Here is an 8843-nt window from a genome sequence, read left to right on the forward strand (position 1 = left end):
TTTTCTTTTTCTGTGTCTGGCTTGTGTCACTTAGTATAATGTCCTCTAAACTATTCCATGTTATTGCAAATTGTACTATATCTTTCCATTTTCAAAGCTGAATAGCATTTCATTGTATATGTGTAGCATAATATACAATTTAAAAAAACATACTTGGAAGGAATTGAGTTTACATAACATACAGTTTATAATTCCATGGCTTACAGAAAGAAAAGAAGTCCTTTTGCCTTGATTTTACATCACAAAATGTTACCATTTTTACATTTTTCTTTCTTAATTTGCCTTGCCTATCTTTAAGTTTAGAGTTAAAAGTGTAATTGTAGTGACAATTTACCCTAGTTATCTGATAACATATTATATTTTACTTATGTCAAAAATTTGGGGGTATCCTTTTTAGGTATTTTATTGGTTCTATGTTACAATGTGCTTTGAACTTTTTAAAAATAGAAGTAACTGTAAATGTGGATTTTGCAAATTCAATATACTTCTTATGTTAATGAAAGTGGTCTGAATTAACACTCTTCCCTTTCACTTTTTTTTCTTCATTCATAAAATGACATTCTGCGGCTGTGGGATAATGGAGGAGTCAATTTTCATAACTGTGTGTTGTGAGAATTTCACAAAAGTAAACAAAAACTTAGCTGGTCTGGCACCTTGAATAGAGTCTTTTCTGTTTACTTGCAGTAGTTTTGCTGCATTAATTGAAACTTAATCCCTCAGGAAATGGGGTACAGCACATCTCAGAGTATTTCATCCAAGATCTGAAAAGTCCAGGGCATTTAAACATCAACTCCTGACAGTCATTGTTTGAGGTCCATATTGGTTTTTCAGTGCTGCCACAACAAAATATCACAGACTGGGGGGGCTTAAGCAATAGAAATTTGTTTTCTCACAGACTTGGAGGCTAGAAGTCCTAGATCACGGTGTTGGGAGGCTTGATTTCTTCTGAGGCCTCTCTTACTGGCTAGCAGATGGCTGCCTTCCAGTATGTCTTCACCTGGTCTTTCCTCTTTGGACATGCATCCCTGGTGTCTCTCTGTGTGTCCAAATTTCCTCTTCTCATAAGGACATCAGTCAGATTGAATCAGGGCCAACCCTAATGGCCTCATTTTAACTTAATCTCTTTAAAAGTCCTATCTCCAAATACTGTCACACTCCAAAGTCCTGGAGGATAGAGTTTCAACAGATGAATTTTGTGCCGGCACAATTCAGCTCCTAGCAGGGGATGTGCTGGGGCGGGAGGATTTTTTTTGAACTACTTCTGATATGGGCAAAGCAGGCTCAAGCTGCCAGTATAAATCTATGACAAAGAAGTGCAGCTGTTCACAGCTAGAAGTCAAACATGCACTGCAACTGTGAGGGCAAGGGTATATGGGTGGGGCAAAACAACATCTTCCATCTCTACACACAAAATCACAAGTATCCTAAGGTTGACCTTGTCAATTCAAACATGGTGTAGTCTCTTTGTTTCAAGAGAGTAATGACCATATCCATGCACATTTGGTCAAATACATCTAACTACATTCTATATAAGTACTGAGATAGCAAAATAAATGACACAAAGGGATCATAGTCTAATGGGGTATATGATGTGAGTTAATTCATGGAAGAGATAGAGCCATGGGACATCATGCCATGGGAGAGAGTGGGGAGATGGGGATACAGGTCATGGAATAGTGAAGGCTTTCGTGCAATGGTGACTCCTGAGCTGAATCTTGGAAAATAGATAGAAATCCATAAAATTGGCAAGAAGTTTGAGACAGAGATATGAAGAGAATTTTGCATATGGAGTAAGCAGGGTGGAGGTGGAGAGATAAGGATGGTGCATTAGTGCACTTAAATGTCCTATGGCAATGAGCTAGCATCTTTCAATAGAGATGCTGGTAGAGAAGGCAGCTCTATTCTCCACTTCTTAGATTATAAACCATAGAAGGAACTTATTCACAGGTATTATGTACTCAGCAATGCATTCAGAGGCTTTTCCCTTTCATTTTTTTCCTCATACAGTTGCAGAAGAGCAAAGTGACAAAAAGCAAACTAAGGCTTTCTCTGCAATTAGGAGTAAGCAGTTAAAGTTGTTCTCTCTCTCTTTGTCTCTCTGTCTGTCTGTCTCTGTCTCTCTCTGTCTCTCTCTCTCTCTCTCTCTCTCTCTCTCTCTCTCTCTCTCTCTTTGGAGGACCCAAAGCTGCTGGCAGCTGAAAAAAGCCACATGGAAGGATTTTTTATGCCAAGCTGGCTTGAATCCCAGAGTCATGCATATTCCTTTGAAAAGGGGTTTTGACTCCAGGCTAAGAAACCAGACTATGTTAGAAGGGAATATTCTCATCAAAGTCAGAGCATTTGCATTTAATTCAGCATTTTGCTCCATCCCAAGATAGCTTTTTAAGTTATTGCAAAATGTAAGACACTATTCCCCTGGGAAAGAAAAAAAGGAATCATCCACTTGCCTTTTGAGACTTAAAATGAAGCGATTCCACAATTACCATGGACTTGGTTAGAACTGTCTCCCTGGGTAAAAAGCGATCCTGTTTACTTACGGTGCATGCATGCATACATGTGCTTGTCTACTTTAAAAAGGGAAACAAGCAATCTAAAATAGAAATGTTTAGCATTACATGGATTTTAACATTTTTAAGATTTAATGCATGGCTAAATTAAGAGCTGGCACTAATTGTCCTAAAGCATATTTTCACTTGTAAAGAAAGTTAGAAGAATTTATAGAGAAATTGGGCAATTTATGTTAACCTCTGCCACGGATATTATGAGACCAGGCAATATGTTAATCATCCCATATTTTTATTTACTAAATATGACAAACTCAGGTCACTCAGTTCTATCTGGAAGTTCCAGAACTCAAGCCAAGATTGCCTAAGCAAAGCTAACATAGTGAAGCATTGTGCACTATTGATAGAAATATATCATGGCACTATATTCAGTATTTTCTTTTCTTAGCTATGGGAAATGCTTGTGTACTGATGTGCATTTATTTGCATGTTAGTTGAAAGACCAGTGTTTGACATTCCTAAGACCTAGGTTGGAATTACTGCTCTTCTGTTAGTCAGTTGTGCAATGTTACTCATATTTCTTTCATAACCTCAATGTTCTTACTTGTTAAAGGGGGATTATTTTGCCTCCACTGATATGTAGGTAAATACAAGTTGACCAATTGGCTTCTGCCTGACACTGCATGAAAAGTTAAACTTGAATTATTTCATTAAATCTTCACATGAAAACTCCGAGGGTAGAAACTTGTAATAAGAATTCTGACGCCTTTTTTTTAAGTTCGGAGATACATGTGCAGAATGTACAGGTTGTTACATAGGTATACATGTGCCATGATGGTTTGCTGCACCCATCAACCTGTCATCTAGGTTTTAAGCTCCACATAGATTAGGTATTTGTCCTGACGCTTTCCCTCCCCTTGCTCCTCACCCCTCCCTCCGACAGGCCCCAGTGTATGTTGTTCCCCTCCCTGTGTCCACAGGAGCTTTAAAACTTCACCTCTCCTTCTTCCCTGCTGCCTCACATCTGGGCAAGCTGATAAGAAAGCCTGAGTGCTCCTTCCTTTGGTGTTAGAAAGGAGTTCAAACAATGGAAACTTTCATCTCATCCCCACCCCAACTATCATAAAAGCCCCAAGCCTATCTTCTTTCCTTGATCTCTCCAACCACTTAAGGATCAGCTTGGGAAGCCTGCCCTTTTCTCTCCAGAAAGACTCATTTTGTGACTAATAAACATTTCATACTCTTTTGGGGTGTGTGTGTGTGTGTGTGTGTGTGTGTGTGTGTGTGTATGTGTGTATGTCTTCAGTTTTAACATCTGAACCAAACTTTGGAAGGGGGTCCGTCCTATTTCTTTGGAGTGGCTGCAAAACAATACTATTATTTCTGTAATTTAGAGATGAGAAAAACTTGGACTTAAATGAGGATTAACTTGCCACAGTCACACAGACTAGTAAATTAAGCATCTGACTTTACAGTCGCAGCTTGTGATGTTAGGAAGATAAAATGAGGACATTCATAAGAAATGTTTAGTCCAGCACTCAAGACATGTTTAATGCCCCATAAATCCCACCCACATCTAGGTAAAATGGGGAGGTCGGTATGTGTGAACATCAAAGTAGGTTATTGATTCACTGTTGTGCCATCTGCACCGAACTCAGAGCTTTCCTAGAAATAAAGGTTTACATGCGTAGCGAACAACCATCTGATGCTTGCAAACACTCTATGACTCTCTCTTCAAAGCACTGAAAATGCACAACTTCCATCAGTCCAAGACAACAAGTTTATTTTCCAGTCTCACATATTTCATCCCCCAGTTGTTTGCTGGAAGCTGCTGGCTGGCTGCCAACATGACAACCCTCATCTGTCATCAGTGTGTGTGTGCCTTCTATGTACGGCCTTTCACGGAGACTTATAGGATATGTCTTCTATTCGCCAGAAAGGTGGACACTCTGCTAAGACTCTTATGAATCCTAGTGTTCTCTGCCTCTCTGTGTAAGGTACAGTTAAACCTCCCCTAATCTGAGAATGACATCTCCTGACACCTCTTATGATACACCAGGAAATCACTAATTGCCTAACCCAAGGTCATAAAGTTTTACTCCTATGTTTTTGACAGCATACATGTGCAGAATGTGCAGGTCTATTATGCCTGAGAATCAAAAACATGCTGGGTTTTCTGGTCTTTCTAACAGCCAGTTCTATTTCTCCTCCTCCTCATTCAACTCAACTGCTGCTACTACTGTTACAACAATTACTACTACGACTTCTATTAGTAATTGTAAATAAGCATTCCCTAATAGTAGCTAGTTTATCTACTTCTTGCTATTCTGTGTGTGCTTTATATGCAATATTCCATCCTCATTATTATACTATTAAGCAGGCTTTATAACCTTCCACTTTTTTGAATGAGGAAACTGTTACATGAAGCTGTGCCCATGTTATTCAGCTACTTGCTAGCCAAACAAGGATTTGATCACTTCTTCTTTGACATCTAATTATCTTTAAATATCACCTTGTTTATTACTGTAGTTTAGATATCTGTCCACTCCAAACCGCTTGTTGAAATTTTATCTCCAATGTTAGAAGTGTGGCCTAATGGAAGGTGTTTGGGTCATTGAGGCAAGTCCTTCATGAATAGATTAATGCCCTCCCTAGAGGGAGCAGAGGTGTGAGTGAATTTTCATTCTCTTCCCATGAGACCTGGTTGTTAAAAAGCCTGACTCTTTCCCCAGTCTCTCTTGCTTCCTCTCTTGCCATGTGATCTCTACACACATTTTTCCTCCATCTGTCACCATGAGTGGAAGCAGCCTGAGGTCCTCACCAGATGCCAAGTCTTGATCCTTCCAGCCAGCAGAACCATAGCTAAATAGACCTCTTTTCTTTATAAATGACCATCCTCGCGTATTCCTTTATAGCAACACTACGTGGAATAAGAAACCTGGCATCTTCTGGTAGAGAAATCTGAATCTCAGATAACATGGTAACTAGTTTAAGGTTATAGGATAGGATTTCTAGAATTCAGGTTTGCCTGGCCACAGATAAATACTCTCATTTTCTTTCCATACAGAACAGTAAAGTGTTAATTCTATATCCTCAGTGGTGTCTTTTCTAGCTTTCATGCTAAATGAAGGTCCTAATATTAGAAAGGACACTTTGCATACTGCACTTACGGAATGCTACTGCTCTGAGAGAGAAGGTGGGAGGTGCTCAGTGTGTGAGTTAGATACGCTTGTATCTGTAGTAATACTCTATATGTCCTTCTCTATCTTCGTCTCTCCCTCTGGATTTTTCTAATATTACTTTCCCTGCTTTCAAGATGAAACAGTTATCTATTCTTTTTGAGATGAGCCCATGACATACTGCATGCATCTCTTTTAGCATTTTTCACATGGCTCCTCAATGATTTTCTTTCTGTGTCTCCTAGACGGCAAGCAACCTGAGGGTGAGAAGTGCATTATGTGTTTATTGGCATCTCATGTTTCTCAAATAATAGGCCCTTTAAGTCTCTGTAATGATTTTGCAGATGACTGACTGAATGACATTGAAATTGCCACTAGTTGGCAAAAGTGTTTTTGCTTGTTTCACTGAGGAGGGAGAAAAGGAGGTAACAGGTGAAACATAGGGGCTTGAGGGTCAGAGTGACATTCAGAGAGATACGGAGGAGATATGTGGATGTCGTCTTGGACACTCAGCTCCATAAAGGTTGTATGAAGGACAAGCTAACATTAAGCAGAATCTGTAAGGCTATTTCTAAATAGATTATTCAATTACAGACATTTCTCCTGAATATAAGAGTTTCATACTGATTCAGAGTAAAGGATACTTGGTAGCATCAAGTCTTTGATGTTTTCTGGGAAACAAAGAATGTGTTCAGCGAATGCTCTTTCATGCATAGAATACGATCAGTGCTATTCACCAGGTGACCCTTAAAGTGTCACAGAAAGACGTGAAGCTTCTGAGGTGAAAAATTGCATCCAAAATATGCCTTTGATTTGCTTAAGGCACGTTAGAGGGAAGCATTCAGAATCGGAATGAAGTTTTTAAAGGACACAAACGAAAATAAGGAGCAACTTTAATATCTTCACTGTTGAACATCATAAGGTATTTTACTAAGTGGCTTAAACGGAAAATATTTTTTCAAAAAGGAAAAGGATGACAGGCATTATCGAGCTGAACTGGAGAAAGAGTTTTAGGTAAATCCTCAGCGGTATTGTAGAAAGAAGTATTATCAACTCCTGGAATCATAGCACGGTGTCCATACATATTCAGGGCAAATTTTTCCTCAAATGTCAGCATATTACATTGCAAGTTTATATCTGATTTTCTGTCTGTTCTCATATCTAGGTCTCTTTTGGAATTGTTTATTTCAAACCATACTTTTCCCTCCCCCTGACTGGGTAACACTGAATATTTAAGGCACTAAGAAATCAAAACCCAGAAGTTGTCAGTACTGAGGCACCTGCTGTGTACATGCCCTGAATGTGTGAGTGGAAGACAGAAGCCTATGTTGGTGGAATTCACATGGCAGTGAGAAAAGACAAATGTGACACACTAGCCTCTACTCTCCATAGGGGATGAAATGATTATAAACAGGAAGTACTACTCCAGGGTGTTGGTAGATATGCAAGGAAGACTCTTCAGGCCATTTTCATTTTGGGGGAGTAGAAAAATAAAGCAAAGCAATAAAATGATGGCTATGTGAAAAGATGAATTAAAGAGAGGAGATGGCATAACTGAAAAAAAAAACAGTTGCCTTGTTTGAATATATCTAAAATGCAATGGCTGAGGAGCATCTTCCTAGTCTATCTCCTTGTACCATTTGTGTACCTCCCACAAAAAAAAAAACAAAAACAAAAACAAAAACAAAAAAAACCCAGGATAGTTTTCAGTTGACTACAATCCCTTATGCCCTTCCGCAGATCCTGAACCATACACAAGCCTCTCTTGGTTAGTGTGATATGTTAAACATTTGACCAATTATCACATAACAATCCTCACAACCACACACTAGAAAAAATGATCACCACTAGTTTTATAAATGACTCAATTTTTTTTTTTGAATGGCTGCTCATTCAAAAATGAGCATTTTTTTGAATGGCTGCTCATTCACCCACCAGCACCATGACAGTTCTGGGAACATTTGTATTTGGTGTAAAAATGAGTGACGCCATGGTTCCGAGAAATCTTCACTTTTTTCCAGAAATCTTTTTGAATATTCTACCCTTTGGTTAAAGAAACCTGTAAAGATAGAAACCCCAAACCTCACGGCATGCAATCTCTCTTGAGTATGTCCAAACTCCCTTTTCTTGAGTGTGTATTTTAGCTTTGCTATTAAGTCCCATACTTTCAGTATTTCCTGATTTGTTCTTGATTCACCTCTGGAAACAAACAGTGTCTTAAGAGCCTGGACACTGGCCTGGGTAAAAGGTCCCACTGGCATTTAGGGATCTCTCTTCTCCCACTGGTATCACTTAGACAGATTACATTATTTCTCTGAATCCCTTTCTTATATTAAAATGTCTCATATAAAAAAGTCATTTAAATGACTTCCATAAAGTCATTTTAAGGATTGGCTACAATATGTCAAGTATTTAGCATAAATATAGGATGAATGAAGGGCAGTGATGGTGCTGGTGGTGATGACGATGGTGTTGAAGATAATGACGCTTGATATGCCTATGCAAGAGGGAAGGGAAAAGCAAGTCTGATTTTTCCCTCTTCTTTTAGAAATGCTGCCATCAGCAAAACTCATACTAACCAAGAGAGATTATGTGTGGTTCAGGAACTCTGGAAGAGCATCAGGGATTGCAATGAACTGAAAACCATCCTAGGTTGGTGTGGGAGGTTCACAAAAGGCATAGGAGACGGACTAGGAAGAATGTTCCTCAGACAATGAGATTTGGTTACACATATTCAAATCTGTGTGAATCTGGCATCAGGAGAAACAGCTCATTAGTATTTAATGCTGACAATGTGAATTCTGAATTATTTTGTGTCAATTAAACTTTATAAGATAACTGTGAGCTAAGAGTACTTAGCAAGGTATGAAGTGTTGAGGACACAGAAGAGTGAAGTGTGTTTGATTGTCCTGCTTGGGCTATTTGTTCCAATTGGATCTGGTAAAAGTAGCATGCTTGGAGAAATAGAAACATTTTGAAGAGATGTTTGATTGTACCTGAGTAGAACTGGCATCTGTAAGAGAGATTCTGCATAAGTCCTGTGGGCAAAAGGTGAGTGAAAAATATAGAAGGCAAGTTTCAGGTTAGCACAAGGGAATAGAAATACCTAATAATAATAATAAAAATTATAGTAATAGTAACAAAAGTATTTTAAGGTAGC

At 38.7% G+C, this 8843-nt stretch overlaps 1 pseudogene; it reads right to left on the reverse strand.

Moving 5' to 3' along the window:
* Positions 1 to 7675, reverse strand: part of LOC103233534 (MICOS complex subunit MIC26 pseudogene) — a 90688-nt pseudogene extending 83013 nt beyond the window's left edge.
* Positions 7676 to 8843: the final 1168 nt, after the last annotated feature.

This window comes from Chlorocebus sabaeus, chromosome 5, assembly GCF_047675955.1.
Source record: "Chlorocebus sabaeus isolate Y175 chromosome 5, mChlSab1.0.hap1, whole genome shotgun sequence".
Classification (NCBI taxonomy): domain Eukaryota; kingdom Metazoa; phylum Chordata; class Mammalia; order Primates; family Cercopithecidae; genus Chlorocebus; species Chlorocebus sabaeus.